Source organism: Lichenostomus cassidix, chromosome 5 (genome assembly GCF_008360975.1).
Source record: "Lichenostomus cassidix isolate B80296 chromosome 5, HeHo_3.0, whole genome shotgun sequence".
NCBI lineage: Eukaryota > Metazoa > Chordata > Aves > Passeriformes > Meliphagidae > Lichenostomus > Lichenostomus cassidix.
This window is the reverse complement of record NC_139486.1, coordinates 60,904,259-60,922,367: the sequence shown is the minus strand read 5'-3', so window position 1 is coordinate 60,922,367 and position 18,109 is coordinate 60,904,259.

Below are 18,109 nucleotides of genomic sequence, written 5' to 3'. Positions count from 1 at the left end.
TTTTTCTCTGCTTTCTAAGCATGGATTTCCCTTCTCTTTAAGCATCATTGATTTGCCATCCTGAGATTATATTCTGGTAGTTCTGTGATGTTTTTGGGTCTTTTTCTCACCACTTACTAGAGGTCTGATATTAGTTTCTACAAGCCCTGCTCCTGTTACCTGTTTGCCTCAGCAAGAGCAGCACTGAACTCCATTTTTATTTGGAAACTGCTTCACACTTATTCCCTCAGCATTTAGCAGAGGCCCTGGTGACATTTCTCCAGGTAATCTTATTCAGTTGCAAAGAATGTACAAAATCTGTTTTTCCCAGTCACCACAAGCATGAAAATAATGCCAGAGGGGATGTTTTGTTCACACTCTTTAATTCACTAACCCCCCAAACCCTCTCTGTCTCGGATCCTTTTGTGAGCTCCTGGATTTCCTGCTTTACTTCCTGACATTTCCACTTTCTGTGCTTTTCTCCTGCAGATGTACAACCCTCTGGAAAAGAAAGGGCAGAGCAATCCCTTTGGCCACACGTGCCTCCCTTTTGGATGGGTGCATGGCTTGGTGTTGGAATGAGGCTGTGTTAGTTCAACTATTCAGCCAGCAGGGCTTAAGTGTTTCTTAGAATTGTCTGCCTTGAGGATGTGGTTACACCCCCAGCTTTAGGAAGGTTTTCTCTCCCATCCAGAGCAGCTCATGGTGAAAAAATTCTCAATAACAGAGCTGTTACAACACACTGATTTTCATCATCAAATAGTTGATCCACAGCCTCACCTGTAAATGTGAACTCAGAGGAGCAGATGTGTAAATATATTAAATTGTAGCCAGGCAGGGCAATATGAGATATCACAGAAAAATATGAGATATCACAGAAAAAAGACTTTGAAAAAGTCCTTGTGAGCTGCACTGAAAACCTTCCCCCTGAGCACCCTGCCACCACTGAGCACTGATGCCCAAAATCTCCCTCTCAAACCTAAACAATAACCTCAGGAAATAAAGCTGTTAACAGCAACAATGAAAGCTTTGAATCTTAGTGCTTAATTGTAGCTGATATAAAGCACCAGGTTCTCCATACTCATGTGTATGTCATAGTAGAATGGAATTTTCCTCCTTAAAAAAGGTATCATCAATAGCATTAAAAACCAGGAATCCTTTTTCTGGCCTCAAGAGCTGAGGGAGAGCTCTAGAAGAGAGTGGTTTGCAATGTACCTCCCCAAAAATGAATACAGACAAATTAAGCCTTTCTAGGTTAAGTCCTAATGAAATTCCTGATTGCCATATTGGTACAGCAAATCCATTTACACCTTTGAGCCCAAAGCAAATGAGATTCCACATATTTCTACACTCCTGGAACTGAAACACTTTGATATTAATTGCAATATTAATTACCAACAACGTGCTGGTGACCCTGTAAAGAGAGGCATTCAGTTAGGACAATTATTTATGCATTGCTGCTGTGCAGAATTGTTTTCTAAGAACCTGAGATCAGCATATTACTCTGCCAACAGTTTGCAACATATCTCACAGTTCTGGATAACCTGGGAGAGTATCTCCTGATGAGCCACATCCAGGCAGATATCACTGCATCTTCTGGAGCTGAAGAACTGGATTTGGAATGTTTTCAATCACCCCTTGGTTTCTGCTGGTCTCCTCTGCTGTACAAATCTTCAGGGACTGAAGAATTCTTATTTTTCCTCTGCTCTGTGTTGCTGTTGAGCCGCTAGCAGAGAGAAGAATCCAGTTCTCAGTGGCAAGAAGGAAAAGGCCTTTATTGTTTTGATTTCATCATATATATAGAGTTTTCAAAAGACACCCAGATTGGTCAGTCAAAAACCTCCCCCTAGGCCTGACTGGCCAGGCCTGCACCGTCCAAGTCTTGGGACACTGTTTTTAATAACATCCAAACCTTATCTTTATTTATAAAACTCAAAAGGATTTCTCATGGGAAAGACCTGTGCTAGCCACAGCTCTGTTAATGGCATTTTTAAAAAAAGATCATGGATTCCCAGCTCCTGCCAGAGCAGTTTTCCCAAGCAGTTTGTTCCTTGATTTTTGTCCACAGGAAAAGCTCAGCTGCACGTGTGGAGATGAGCAGTGTGAGGGATGTCCTCTCCTTCCTGGTGGTTTTCCATGTTTTTCACTCACTGATACAGAGGCTGAGAAGGCACCTGGGGTGGGAAATGGATGTTCTCACATCCATGCTGGGGACACAACCCTTAAAGACAAACTGACCCAAGGAAGGAAACATTGCCAGCTGCAAATGTCACTTTTGTGTTGTGGCCATTGAAATGACAGCAAAGAGAAGTGACCAGCTTTGGACATAGAAACAAATAGGACATAGAAATACTACATGAATAAAAGCAGATGTGTAAGTATTTAAGTGTAAAAATTTACTTGAATTTGACTTGCTTTTCTCTAGTTTTAGGCCAATTTTGGGTTTTTTTTTAAGCACAAAGTGCTTTGCTTTTTGGGTGTGCTCAGAAAAGAGCACTGCCCATAAGCATGATGTTGGAAAAGTTTATTTCAGAGGCACAAATTAGCAAAGCAGAGGGAAAAAGAGAGTGAGATGGATAAAACCCGAGGGAAATTTTGGAAACTTGTACTCCTGTGAGAACAAAATAATATAACAGAAGTGAATAGCTTGGATAAGGTAGCAGTTCTTTAGTCCTCATATCTGTCTCCTCTTCTATTAAAGATTTTCTTTCTTTCTTTCTATCTTTCTTTTTCTTTCTTTTCTTTCTTTTCTTTCTTTCTTTCTTTCTTTCTTTCTTTCTTTCTTTCTTTCTTTCTTTCTTTTCTTTTCTTTTCTTTTCTTTTCTTTTCTTTTCTTTTCTTTTCTTTTCTTTTCTTTCTTTCTTTCTTTTCTTTCTTTTCTTTCTTTCTTTTTCTCCTTGGATTTCCAGAGGTAAAATGCTTTCCATAGGGAGAAGATGTATTGAATTGATTGATCTTTTTTTATTTTTTTAAAGCTATCTCAAACAGTCCTTTGAAGTTTGCAAGTTCAAGTGTCTCCTGTTTCCTTTCAGGAGGTTTGAAGGATTTGGGAAGGTGAACAAGCAGATCTATAATTAAAGAACAGTTGATGGTGACTGTCCTCCTTTGTGAGCATTCTCCAAATTTAGATGCTTGGAGAGAACTGTCCCGTTTTAGTGCTGCAATAGTTCAGATGCCACCCCTGCATAGCAGAAGGGAAGCCTTTCTGAAATCCAGTGAACATCCCCTTATTGACCACAAAACATCAATCAAGGGGTTTTTTTGTTCAAGGTCTTCACTTTACAGGTTAAAGAAAATGTTTTTTCCCCCCCACAGGATCAATCCTAAATGCTGTGGTGTCTTTATTGGTGAAATGTGTGGATTTGAAGAGCAGGGATGAGAGCTGTGAGGAGAATTTAGAGATATCCCAGTGCTAATGCAAATGTAAGAATTAAAATATTTTTGTCTTGCAACAAAGAAAATGAGGCCTGATAGTTTCATCAAAATATCACAAGATTTCACACTAAGCTGTCTTTGAGTGGAATGTCTTTTTCACTTGGAAAGAACCTTTTTCTTTCATTTGGAAAGAATCTTCTTTTGGAAGTACTTCATGTAAGTTTGATTATTAACAATACATCATGTGTGATAACCAACTAATAGCTTGCCTTAAATCAATTCTTCTCCTTAGAAATTATCCCTTGCATGAATTTTGGAGGGGGAAATGGGCTCATTCACCAAATGCAATCAGGATTCAGTGCCTTTAGATGCTCCATTAGGAAAGAACTGCCAGCAGCTCCACCTTCCCTTTGTGTTTTCATCAGGAAAAGCCACACAAATGTTCCTTGATGGAGCCAGAAACGAGCTAGTCTCAGAGAAGTGTCCCCAGCCAGTGTCACCAGAGGGTAGGTGACACACACTGCTGGGCACAGCGTGGCTGGGCTGTGACCCTCCATGCCTGGCTTCCTCTGCACACACTGGGGCTCGCAGGCATGTGTTGCTCAGACTGTAAAATCAACCCAAATTTATTCCTAAATCCTTGGGCATTTTCTGGTGGTCTAAAACTACAGCAGCAGAAACTGAGTTTATTTGTGTCCCACAGTCTGTCTGCTCCCAGATTCTGTTACCCATATTCAGTAGTGCATGCAGGAAGAAAACCCCCAGGATGGGATTAACTCTTTCTTTCCCCAGCTCTGAATGAAGAACGAGCTGTATTTCAAATGCTTTACAGGAAATGTGTGCAAAAGTAGCTATGAGAACTGAGATTCTCTCTAACCTTTCCAGAGGGTGACCAGGATGGTAAAACAAAGCACTGCAGAATGGAGTTAGAGAGGTAGGCAAGAGTTTGCTTTCTTGGTAAGTCTTGGGGACAATCTGGGTTATGTTCTGTGTAAAGAACATGATGGTTAAACAGAGGAAGATTTTTTTTTTTCTTTAAGAAAATAGTGAAGTATTTGGTAAAAAGCTATGGGAAGACTTAAAGACACTTTGGGCTTCTCTTCCTTGCAACATTGGTAAAACAGAATTGGAAAGGAGACATGAACAGATAAAAATGCAAAGAGAAATAAGAAAAATACTCTTACACCTTGTGTTGTTCTTGTGGTGCTGTGTTTCCTCCATGAGACTGAGAGAGGAAAAAGAAGCAGTGGCAGGTGAGGAGAAAAAACAGAACCAGTTTAGAAAACTGCCCTGGAGAGCCCTGCCAGGTGAAGGCTGGTGGGTTTTTATTCTGCACACACTTTCAGGACTAAAGCATTTTATCTGAGACAAAAAAATGCATATTCTCACACCAATAACATCATTCACTTGTCAATGTGACACTTCAATTTCACTTATTTATGAAATTTATTTTATTTTCTGTTTGGCACTGTGGTGGCAAAACAGGGATGTATTTATTGGATGTAAAACCGAGTTTTCAGCTTTGGGGGCAGCTTGTACTTGGAGACACAATAAGGGAAGTTTGTGTTATCCCAGGAAAGGATGGGATGAGGCTCTTGGAGCCCAAGGTGGCAGCCTGGGCAGGAGTCCTGCAGGTGCTGGGGGAAGCAGGAGCTGGCACAGATCTGCACAGGCTCCACGTGTGCTGGTTGGGAACCAAAATATACCAAAATAAACAAAATGCCAAGCCAAGGAAAAGGCTGTTCCCATCTCCATTGGGGACAGTGACTGTGCAGGAGTCAAGGCAGCAGAACCAGGATTACATTTCAGGAATTGGCTCAGCTCTACTGCACAGCTCTGCTGTATTTCAGCTGCTCTTCAACCCTAGTGAGAGTGCAAGGCAGCATTTTCAAACAATTCTGCATTTCAGAGAGGAGGTTTTCTTGCTCCTGCAAAGATACAAACCTGACAACAGTTCCAGGACTGTTAGGACTCCATGAGATTTCTTTCTCCTTCTTGCTTCCAACAACAGCAAAGGTAGGTAGGTAGGTAGGACCCTTTCTCAGCGATTTTTGTGCAAATCTTTACACAGCTTCAGTACAAGTATGAGAGGAAAAATGGTTTTGAGCCAACTGAATTAATTGCAAATTGATTTAATGGGTTCAGTCACTGGATCTGGGCAACCAAGGTTTTGAATAACTGAGATACTTTTCAGTGTAAGCAATAAATGCCAGGGATAGAACTGTATTATAGGCAACAGAGACTATGACTGAGCTTTGGATAATCAAGATTCTAGTTTGTATCATGTATACTTTGGCAGCAGCTGATTCCTGCAGGAATAAGAAAGTAAGAACATGTGCAAACTGCAGCATGACACTACCAGTGTGACCTCGTCAGCAGCTTCAAGGTCATCATTAGAAAATCCTTCAGCATTTTTTTTTCGTGGGTTGTTAAGATTTATTGCAATCATTGCAAGAGAACACCTGCTGAATGTCAGAAGATTCCTGGGAAACTTCAAGTGTTTCACTTAGGCAAAACTGCACCTTTTACACAGCTTTTGGGAATCCAGCCTGATGGAATACTGTCCAGTCTGCATGGATTCAGGGCATTTTGTGGTTCTGATTCTATGATCTGATCATGCCCTAAAGTAGGAGCATAACCACAAGTGGTATTCAACCACATTTGCCCTCCAGACAAATTTGCCACTGTCTAAAATGATCCATTTTTGTTTCCTGGGGTTGCTGATATATATCACACTCTGAGTAAGGACCAGATCCTTGGCTGAAGTCAGCTGGCATTGCTGCAATGGATTTGGTGAAGCTGAGCACTTCATCAGGTGCCTAAGCATTGTCTAAATGTATTGAGGAAAACTAAATTTGACTCGTGAAATTTACCCTAAACAAACATGGGGAAAGATCCTGAAGTTCAAATTTCTAGAGATTTTTGTTTCAAGTCACCACGTGTCTCTTTGGCTGCACTGCAGTGTTCCTCCCCTACATCACCATTTTATTTTCAGCTCAGCAATTCTCTCTTTTTCTTTTCTTTTTTTTTTTTTTTTCCCCTGAGCAATGAAACTCTGTCTGCTTTTCAAGACTAGTACATGGCCCCTGAGTGAAGGCAAGGCTGTGATTCAAATCAAGGGTTCTGTTGACATTATAATCCTTGGGAGCACAGCTGGAGCATTTCATGAACGGTAGCAAAGACCCTCCATTGATTTACTGCCTTGGTATTCCACCAGGAGTCCATGTTCTGTGTCGTTGGCTGCAACACACAAAAAATAACCCAGTGGACTTCTAATTAAGGCATTTCAGCTTCTGGCCTATCTTGTAAGGAAGGGGCAGTGCTATGTGTGAGATGCTGCTGGTTTTATGGATTCTCCCCTATTTTTGTAGCAGGAGGGCTTCAGGCCCTAAGAAGGTCCTGTGGGCTATAAACAGGATAAACACCCAAGTGGCTCTCTGACCCCTTCCAAGCAGTGTGGGATGGCAGGAATTTTCATCTGGCTCCCCCAAGCTCTGCACTGTTCCTTTTCCCCCCTGTCTTGCAGAAACCTTTCCCAGCGTCATCATTCCTCAAGGAGAAAATACAAACACAAATAAAAAATTACTCATCTCAGCAAAGCAGGGACCCACAACTCTGCTTCTGGGCACAGAACAACCCCTTCCCTTCCTGCAGGGCCAGTGGCAGGCACAGCATGCACGAGAGCAATTTGGGAGCCGTGCTCTTTCCCGTCTCGCCCCTCGCTCGCTGCCAGCCCCCACTGACCTGAAGATGAGAGTTCCCTAGATTGTTTCCAGCTTGCACTGCTAGCCCCGCTGAATGAATAGCCCTCGCAGTATTTTTGGGGTGGTGACTCACCAGAAAGTCATGAATGGCCCCTTAAAGGACCATCAGAAGTCCCCTGGCAAAAGGTTTTTGTTGTCCAGCTGCTCCAACGCAGTTTTCTCCTTTTGTTGTCCAAGCAGAGCTGGGACTTAAAAGGCAGCAGGGGAGAGATGCAGCCCCTGATGTGACACCATTCCTGGTTGTCCCAGCCTGTAGCAATAGCCAGAACTGTCATCCCAGTCATTGCAGAGGATGCCAAGGAGCTAGCCAGGACTAGCCAGGACTTCCACTTGCTCACCTGCCTGCTAATTCCAGTGGTACTTCAGGCAGATAAACACCATGGAAATTCCAGGGTTTAGGGATAAAGGTGTCTTGGCAGATCTGGTATCAAGTGTGTCAATCATATTTGGGGTTTTTTACCTTCAGGAAGTGCTTCATAAACTTTATCAACCTTGTCAAAAACATCATAAATTTGTTCATTGTTATCCAGTTCCTTGTGTCTCTGAGTGTGATGAGATTCAACTTGAGCAAGACCAGAGAAAAGCTGGTGTTGATGCACGGTCTGGGTTCAAAAAAGGGCTCAGAGCAGCTGTAAGTTCTGGAGTTGTGAGTGTTATATTTGGACAGAAAGACAGCTGTGAAGAGGAAAAATGGCATCTGTCCATTTTGTCTGAACCCATAGCAGGAGATGCAGTGCTTTAAGACAAGGTGTTGCCTGTTTACCTTCTTCCAGCTCGAACATTTGTGTTCTTCAGCCACCTTCACTGGGCTTCAAGCCTTGGTTGCATCAGCATTTCAAATTTTCCTCCTCCTGCTGAGCCAGAGGTGCAGCTGCTCAGAGCTCTGCTAAAGCCACTGCTCAACACCTGCCCAGAGGTCTGCTGGCACAGCCAAGAGCCTAGTGACACAAATCCTACTGAACAGCTCTTTGCAGGGCCCATCAGTGTTTGATCTAAACCACATTCTGGGGACTGAGGACTCCAGGAGGTGGATCATGACAATAGGAAAGTATTCTGAAGTTGCCCTCCCTTGAGCAAGGCTGGCTCCCACCTCAGCAGCAATTCCTCCCTGGAGGTGCTCCCCCCAACCACCTCTTCTCACCTGGGCTTTTAGAAACATGAAATAAATCAGAGGAAAGGAAAAGACAAAACTTTTGAGCCTGGAAATCTCACAGGGTGAACCAGAGCAGATCTCTCCTGAGCCACTTTCAGTGTTGCAGGATGAAGGAAAGGGTTTGAGTCCTGTGAGATGTGCAGCTCCCCTGGGAGTTTCCCAGTTCGTGGATTGACTTCCCAGGGTGACCCTGCATCCTGTGAGAAGCTGGAAAAATATCTGACAGTGCCAGGAAGGATTGTAAGAACAAAATTCTGTCTGTTTGTGGACTTTTTGCAATAATTTTATTTGCTGTGAGCAACTGGGTGGGGAGAGTGGCTAAGGAGAGAAAGGCTGGGCTGCTGCTTCATGGTTTAACTGAAAACCTCTCTCAATAACTGCTCAATAAATATATTTCTGAAACTATTTAGCTGTGGTTTCTCTCACAGGCATGAAGAGGAAGAGCTATTACCAGAGCTCACTTTCAGAACAACAGAAAGGTTTCTAGTCCATGTATGGCTAAAGACTGAGTGCAATGAAGCCAGGAAGCATTCCAATTATTGCTTCTTAAAAGGAATATCTCAATATTGTTCTTGTCACACAAACAAAATATTCCATCATATTAATTTCTCTTAGAGCCCTGATTCTAATTTAGTGAAAAAAATGTGTTGAAACCCCCCCAGGGTCTGATACTAGTAAAATAATGTCATGTAAAATAAAGAGAGTGTGAGGTTTCTGACTGCTTATTTGGTGGGGCTGGGGTTATCCAATGGGAGAAATACTACCAAAATCCAGTGAGATATGGTTACCAGACAGGAATCCCAGGAGATTCTGTTACCACGCAGGAATCCCATGAGACAGTATTATCAAGAAGGAATCTGTAGTATTCAGTTCACCACGAGGCAGTAATATTAGATTTTTAGAATTAAATCCTGTGGTATCTTGTTTTATAAGAGTTGGCATTGGAGGGACAGAAAAATGCAATGGAAGAAAGATGTGTCCCTGGAAGCTGAGCTGGGAGCCCTAATTGTTGCACTGATTTCCAGCTGAAATAAAACATCACCAATTTTCCTCATGGCCCTGAGATATTTTTACTCCACACGATATCAATCATTTATTTGTGAAATATTTTTAAATTTTTCTTTGTTTGTTTTCACAAAATATGGATTTCAGTGTTAAAACGCCAAGGCATGAACACTGACATGACTCTTTTTGATTGGTATAAAAAGGTTTTGGGTTTATTCTTTTATAATGGGTTTACTTTTATCATACTACTTTTAAACTACATTTTTAACTACTTTGTTAAAAATGTGTGAAATGGCTGTTTTACATCAGCACCAACCCAGCTTGTGAGCAGTTCAGAACAGTGCCTTACCCTGCAGGTTTGTGTGATACTTCAAGTGTCTGCAGCACTTGAACAGCACAGAAATCTTAGAGAATTGTTCTCCTCAGTATCTTTTTTTTTTTTTTTTTGGTAGTGACAGTGGCACAAGAAGGGACTGGACATTTTTTCATGAAGGCCTGATTCAATTTCAGCATCTCTCAGGAGTTTGGCCACGACATGTGTGAGCTGTGAGAGCCTTCTGGCAGTGATGGAGAGGATTCTGAGAAAGCTGTTGCCAAGGTGCCCAAAGGAGGAGACCAAAGCTTGCTGTTTTCACCTGATCACAGCAGGTAAATCTGAATGCTCAGCATCTTTTTAATAAATGCTCTATTTTGCCTGCTTGTATCATGGTACACCTTTATCAATATTTAATTAGACAAAATCTGGAAAAGGACAAAAGTCCCTTCGATGTAAAGAGTTCAGTGTGAAGAGAGATCATTTTTGTGGTCAGCCTGAATAAAGGCTGAATACGTGTTAAATTGGGATCTAACACCAAATTCTAGTTGTACTTTCAGTTCATCTGTATTTCCAAATAGGTCCTTTCAGAAAAAGATCTCTGGAATTATGTTTTGGCAGGTGAAGGACACACAATGAGCCCCAAACTCCCATGGCTCCACACAAACCTGTCAGCATGGTTCATCTCCCAGAAGCTGATCTATTGACAAGGGAGACAGAGACAGTCAGGACTTTAGGTGAGAAGTGAGAGTGCAAAACTGCTGAGAAGAGCATTGCTAACCCACGCTGGGGAGTTTGAAGTAGGAAAAACCAGCCAGCATGGGTGCCATGGATGAGACCAGAAGCCAGGGAGGAGAGTGCAGTGTCCTTGCAGATCCTTGTGCATCCTTGGGTTCATTCAGCCCTCAGTCCTGCATCCCCCTGGCCGTGCTGCCAGCAAAGGTGTCACCCGTGGGACAGCCCAGCTATTCCCAGGGCTCTTTGAAGCTGCCCTTCCTGCCTGCAGCAAGCCGAGGGAAGAGAGAAGGAGGTGGCAGGAAGGAGTGCTGGAGTCAAGAGGCATTAGGCTGTTTGCTGTGTTTGAGGATGCGTTTGCTTGAGTGCCTGAGAACAAGGGAGCAGCAGGGCTGAATAGCAGGCTTAGGGACAAGGCAGCTCAGCCTCAGGAGAGGATGTACAAACAGCCAGCAGATCTGAGCCCTCCAACATCACCAAACAATGCTGGGAGCGTGGAGGAGCTCTGAATGCGCTAAGTGGAGCATTAGAAAACACAACACCTTAGCGGGGATGTCGGTGGCACGGAGGGACGAGGGAGATTACACCGAGATTACTGGCGATGACAGATGGAGGAGTCACTGGACCAGCGCTGGGAGAGATGCAAATCGCAGCCCCTGGAGCTTTTGTGAGAAGGATTTCCCAGGTAATGCTTTGGGACCATTAGTTCACATACCGTGGATGCCAATGGCTGGCAGTGCTGGGGACAGGAGGATTGTGTCACCCATGCTCCTGGGGCAGCTGAGGCACCCCACACTCTGTGCTGCACTTTTGGCTCGGGGTAGGACATGCACCTCTGCCCAGAAGCCTGTGGAAGTTTTAAGGGGGAGTGTTACCTGTGAGTGAAGCTAAAATGAAATTCCTTCTCTGCGTGCAATGACCAGTTTCACATGTTCCTACAAGACAGAAAAGCCAAATGATCGTGTCATCCCAGAAAGATTAACAAAATTAGTACATTCAGCATCAAGCTGAAAGCCAGGCCAGTAATCCATGGACCTCTTGAGACAATCTGTCAGGGAAATCTCTGTGTTCATGTAGCATTTCACAAAGTTTGTTTCATCCTGCTCAGCTAAATGTCTTTTTTCTTAATAAAATGTGCTTCTATTTGCTTGTACTGCAAAGAAATAATTCTTACATTCCCTGCTTCCCACAAATAACCCTCTGTGGTGTCAGCCTCACCAGCAGCACCTCCTCTGCTTCCCTGCAACACACATTTCCCAAAAATTGACATGGGAGCTGCTGGTTTTGGTAGGAGTGGTGTTTTTGCAGGGACACTTGATGGGCTCAGGCAGAGTTTTGGAGCAACCTCTGGCAAGTCACAGCATCGAGACCTGGAGGAGAAATCTGGTCCTGAATTTGGTTTGGGATTTATTGCTCAGCAACTTGGAGCACAGGGAGCCAGCAGCTGGCTCTCTAGCCAAAACACACTGGCAAACAGAGCAAAACTGTCATGGTAACAGTGACACAGAGCGTGTTGCAATGGCACCCTGCTCTTTGGAGGGAATTCCTAAGTGGTACCACAGTAAAAATTATGGCTAATAATAACCATAATGGTAACTATTGCTGCTGCTTCTAATAATAGCAGTAATTATATTTATGCTGTAACAACAGTGAGATGTGTTTGGCTGGGATTTGGTGATTCCAAATTGCTCTTTAAATGAGCCTGACTGATTCCTTTGTGAGTTTTCTGCTAGGTGTTTCAGCTCCCTCAGCAGTGTGGGGTTAGTCCATGAGCAAAGGTGTTCTGCATTTTCTCCTCTGCAGGTGATGGAAGTGTTATTCCCTCATCCCTGATTGTCACAGGAGATTAAGTAACATATAACTAGTAGTAGTATGCAAATTGCAGTAATATTTAGCTTCCAATAATATGCAACTTTGTCGTAACTGAGTACACTGTTGGCCATGCAGGAGTGGCACCAGAGCAGGGCTTTCCCAGAAAGGAAGAAAAAGTTCCCAAAGCCACTTTGCCAGCATGATCAAATCATGACCCCTTGTATTTGGGAGCTGAGCCTGCAGCTTGTGTCCATGATGGGCTGAAAGCACCAGGAAGATTGAGAATGTGTTGCAAACCACTCCTCAGGCTTGGTAAAAAACAATGGCAATTTGCTGCTGTTAAATAACAATCTACAGCAGTGTGTGAGGTTTGTTCCCTTGGCTCTAAATTACAATTGCACATGCACCAGAGCTAGCACAGGAGGGAGTTTGGAAGTACTTTTTTGGATGGATGTGCTCTCCTTAATTCACCTGCTGCAATTTAGGTAGAACCCTGAGGTGACAGAGAGGGGTGGAGAGAAACTTTCTAAACTCTGCCAAAACACACTGTATAACAACACTTGCTGGCACAGCTCTTCTCCCCTCTCTCCTTCCTCCCCAGTTTTTCAGCAGTGGCCCCAGCCAGTGTGGGGCAGAGCAGGGAAGGTTCAGAGGGTGAGGAGAAGATGGCTGTAGGTGTAACACATCCCCATGCTGCTGTTGAGGGTGACACTTCTTGCCTCTTCAACACTCGTAGAGGAAACTGTCCCTGCCACCACCAGAAACAAAGTTTTATTAAGTCACTTTGAGGGACTTCAGACAAACAAACAGGGTAGCTCTGGGGGCTCCCTGGCTGCCTCTGACACCTTCCAGTCCCCAGCAAGTAGGATTTCACTGGGGCCACAGTCCATCACTCCCCAAAAAAAGGGTTCTGAGCCAGGATTTCCATCCACCCTCAGCCTGAGGCAGAGCAAACACCAACAACACCCACCTTCCCTGGGCTCCTGCAGCTGAGAGCATCCTGAGGGTTGGTGTGATCTCCCCAAGGCTGGCTCTGGTTTGTCACAGAGCTCTGGTTTGTCACAGAGCTCCTGGCACGATGTCCTGACCAGCTTCACTGCCCTCCTTCTGCAAGCCAACCAGCAGCTGATTTGTTCCATCCTCTTTGGGGTTTGGTTGTCACTGAAGTCTTAGGCTGATTATTTTTTACCCCCTGAAAAATATTAATGGGAATGATAGTGATGATATGCCTCATGTTGTAGGCAATAGAAATGGCATTTTATAGTTAGAGCTATTGTACCATTATTATGTTACTTCATCTTCCAATCCAAGAAATGCTCCTAAAGGCTCTAATATTTTACATTTTTCTGAAATCTTGCATTTGAACTTCAAGTAGCCTCCTAGTGTGCTGGTCCAGCATCTCTCTGGAATATAAATTTGCAAATTAAAAATTGGGAAGTGGAGAGGGGAAAAGAAGACAGATTAATTTTGAAAGGATTTTTTTTTTAAATGACAGAATGTTTTTTTCACTCAATACTGGTATCCAAATTTAGTTTTTAACCACAGAAATTATTGGATACTCTGAAAACTCCAGATAGTTTTGTAATACCTCATTCCAGCATCATGAAATTTCATCAGGGGAACCAAAAATATTTGTTTCCCAGGTCCAGAGCAATGCTAGATGGCCATGAAAGCACTGAAAGCAGCCCCTGTGCTTTTTGCCTCTTTAAATACAGAATCAATTGCGTGCAGTGTGTCCCTGGCAGGTCACTGGGAGCACTGCTGGGCTCCTTTTGTGGAGGAGGGTGTGCTCCAGGGCTTATTATAAGACTCCAAGACTTTGGGGTTCGCAGGGCTTTTTCTGGCTGTGTCTCTGACTGAGTGGAATATTTTGTGCCTGGATATAGCACGAGGCAAATAGCACAGCAGTGACTGCACAGCACTGTCTGAATTCCCTGGGCAGGGAGTTTTCCCTCTGTTATGTGTGATTCCCATCCTGCTGTCCTGACTGCAGCAGCTCTGTGTGCATCCTCCATTCCTGCTAACATCAATAAAGACCTGCATGGAGTTTTATATCAAAATAATCATCCTCAGAGGGTGTGCTCTGACACAAAACCAGTGTCTCTGCTAGGGATCACCCTTGGTGGAGCTGCAGCTTATTTTAGTTTATCCCATTATCTCAGAAGTTGCATGGAAATGAGCTCAGCAGCACCTCTCATGCAATAATTCACCTGTTGTTTCAGGTGGGTGGTAGCAAAGGGAAAATGTTGGGAAGAAGCTGCTGGGATGTGGCAGCTGACAGGGTTTAGATTATCTAAATCCACACTACTGCACTCAGCATTTGTAGGACACACACACTCAGGAGGGACACTTGGCTGAGTTCTAATCAATGGAGGGAATCACAAGCTGGTCCTGGAAATTATTAAAAACACCAAAGCCTTCATTGTGTTGTTGACTGCCTCATTTAAGACTGTTTTTTATCTCAAAACAATCTTCAAATTCATAATTTCTAATTTGCATTTAACTCATGCTGCTTATTGAAGAGCAGTCCCAAGCCAGGTAAGTATCTGAGCTAATTCCCTGGGGATCTCTTCCTGCAGAGCTCATTGGCAGGAAGGAAACTTGATATTCTTCTGGTCCAAATAGAAACATATTCTGAAACGTAGCAATAATAATAATAATAATAATAATAATTATTATTATTATTATTATTATTATTATTATTATAAATCTTCAATGTTCATTGCTGAGAGCTAAGGAGGCTGCATGGCTTCATGGAGCAAACTGACTCAGAGCCTTGTCCTGTTCCCTCTCTCACCTGCAGGAACAAAAGCAAAGCCTGTGGGAAATGTGCTCACAGAGCAGCATGAGGAATCATCCAAAAGGAGAGAAGCAGCTTTTATTGTTTTCTTTTGCTTGTCATTTCCTAGCCTGATGGATTAAATCCTGTAATGCTGATGTTACTGCAGCTCTTGCAGGTTTATCTCTGAAGTGAGAAAGTAAAAATAATTCATATTAAAATGGTTGGCTAGAACAAAATTGCTCTTGGGCCTTGAATAGCAAGGGGATTGAAATTATTAAATCAAAAATCAAGCCATGCCATCTCTGCTGGTTTCTTGGTGTCAAGGGGGTTTTCCTGGACAAGGATCATCCATCCCAATCTTATTTCCTTGTGTCTCGTGTGATCCGAACTTGGAGGGAGAACTGGCTCCCCTTGTGATCTGCAAGGCCTGTAACTCAGCAGCACAAAGAGAAAACTCTGGCAAATCCCCTGGCCATGGCTGCTGACAGATGACTGACATGGCTGCTGACAGATCACTTGTGTTGCACACTGCTGCAATGTGCTGCTCAGCCACAGTTCTGCCTTCTTAGCTTCGCTTTCCCAGCCAAGGGGGAGAAAATAGATATTACCTGAGATGTTGCTGCTGCCACTGCCCTCCAACGAGACAATCTGATGAGAAACATCCATGCTGGTTGATCTTCAAGCTTACCTGTGCATAGCTCATGGCTTGCAGTTTGCTTTTCCAAAACTCACCCAGCAAAGCCCTGCAGATGCTCCTGGCTGGCTCCATCAGGAGCAATGCCATGCTGACCTGGTTCTCTACCTGTTTTCAGGGCTTTTTGTGCTCCAGAGTGAGAGATAAAGCCGTTGCCACTGGTGGTGTCAGGAAAGCAGAGGATTTGTTTCACAGTTGTGACACGAAAGGTCAACTGGAAAAGCTGGTCTCCTGCATGCTCGGCGAGGTTATGGGCTGTGCAGCTGTGTCCATATATGTTCTGACAGATTCTAGGTGCTGCTTTGCTAGGGAGTTTTCAAATTCAGCAATACACGTCATTTGCTTACAACAGCCAGTTTTCCTCCCTTTAGCCACGGGTAAAAAATGATTCATGCAAGAGAGGCCACATGTTGAACAGATTGGTGTAAACCAATTATGCTGCGTTCAAAGTCAGCTAAAACATTCTCACACAAAAAAGTCAACTTAAGCTACTATTTCCCACAATAATAATAATAAAAATAAGCTTAACAAACACTTACTCTGATTCTCAAAACTCGTTTTCTATTATGTTTCCTTTCACCAGTTTTGCTTGGCACAGTGACAAGTAGTGTATCAGCAGAAGTATGTGTGTCATAATCTGACAGAAGGAAAAAAATGTGTATTTTTAGTTTTAAAGTGTTTATGATTTCAATAGGTAAAAAGAATACAGGACAAGGAAGGACAAAACAGCCCATGCAGAAATGTCAGCAGTGGGTGTGAAAGCATCAGCTTTAGCAGAAGAGTGAGCCTGGCTGGGAACAAACTTTTCCAAGGAAGACCAACATCAGTAACTGGAGACTCCTGAATGTATTTCCCCATCTGTGTTCTTAGCAGATTCCCTCCCAAGCTTTGGCTCAGCCTACATGAGGATGAGGGGCACAGGGCTGTGACAAAACCCCAGAACATGTTTGCCCCAAATGATCTGCCTGGACTGATGGCTTCCCATGGTCCCTTCCTGCTGAGTCCTGCTCTTCAAGGACACGAATCCCAGTGGTGCTGCTGAGTTCTCTCCATGTTCTCCACTCATCCCACCACCCAGCTCAGGTCTGGGAATGAAACTTCCATGAAGGGCACTTGTCCTGGGAATGGATGAAGGAGTAGAACAGCTACAGGAGGAAAGAGAGGATGGTGGAAAACAGGAAGGATGTGTGATCAGGAGTGCTGATACCACAGCAAAAGCCACTGAGCAAAGAAAACTGGAAATACAGAGCAGTGGTGACAGCAGGGTTGGGAGTTTTTTGATCTGGACAACATATAGTGAAAGACAAGCCACTGAGCAAAGCTGCAGCCTGAGAGACAGCTTGAGAAGCAGAAAGTGTAGTGGATAGTCTGGATGTGTTTCTTCCTGAGAGCTGTTCACAGGCCAGGAGGACAAGCAAATGGCTTGCCATGACCATGTCAGGCTGCTTGGTGAGTGGCCTTGAGTGTCCCAGAGGGCCACTGCCACCACACCACACCTCACACCTCTGAAGTGATGCTGCAGGAGCATCAGCCCTCACAGAGTGAACAAACCAAGCACAGCAGCCAGGAAAAGGCTGCCAGGGCACTGAATGGAGCACCCAGAAAGTCAGACAGCTGTGGCTTGATGTCCCAGCTCCCCTGGGCACCCATCCCTGCAGCAGTGGGGACAGGAGCAGTGTGGATACAAGCTGGGGGTGTGAATTGCACCCTCGGAGCTGTGGGAGCCAGCAGGAGCCACACAGATGGGCACAGCCCTGTCCCCTCTGACCTCTGCATGGCACAGGGATGTGGCACTGCTCGAGCTCACCAGCAGCACAGGGAGCAGCTGCTGAAAGCATCCATACCCATCCCAAGCCACGGGATGGTCAGTCCCCTCCCTGAATCCATCCAAACACACCCAAGGGAGCTTATTGTGGCCTTTGCTGCCTGGCCAGCCCTGTGGCTGCCTGCTGCTGTACTCTACTGCCCTTTTCCAGCAAGGAACACCTCAGCACCGCCGGGAATAATGAGGTTTTGATCACGGCAAACAGCCCTGGCACACACAGATCAAATAGACCAGCTGCAAACAGAGAGAGGAGAAAAGCCCCGAGTGCCTCTGGCTGCTGCTGTGGGTATGTGTGTTATGCAGGCGGCAGAGGCGGCATGGCTGAGCTATCCCAGCGACCCGGCATTCCAGGCAGCCTCCTCTCCTCTCCTCTCCTCTCCTCTCCTCTCCTCTCCTCTCCTCTCCTCTCCTCTCCTCTCCTCTCCTCTCCTCTCCTCTCCTCTCCTCTCCTCTCCTCTCCTCTCCTCTCCTCTCCTCTCCTCTCCTCTCCTCTCCCTCCCTCCTCTCTCCTCTCCCTCTCCTCTCCTCTCCTCTCCTCTCTCTCTTCTCCTCATAAAAGGTGTTTTTTCCTCACAATCTCCTTCTCCATGCCCCTTCCAGGGCACTCCCCACCCTTCCAGACTGAAGGGTCTCAGTGAAATATTTCCCTTCAGGAGAAAAGCTCATGAGCAA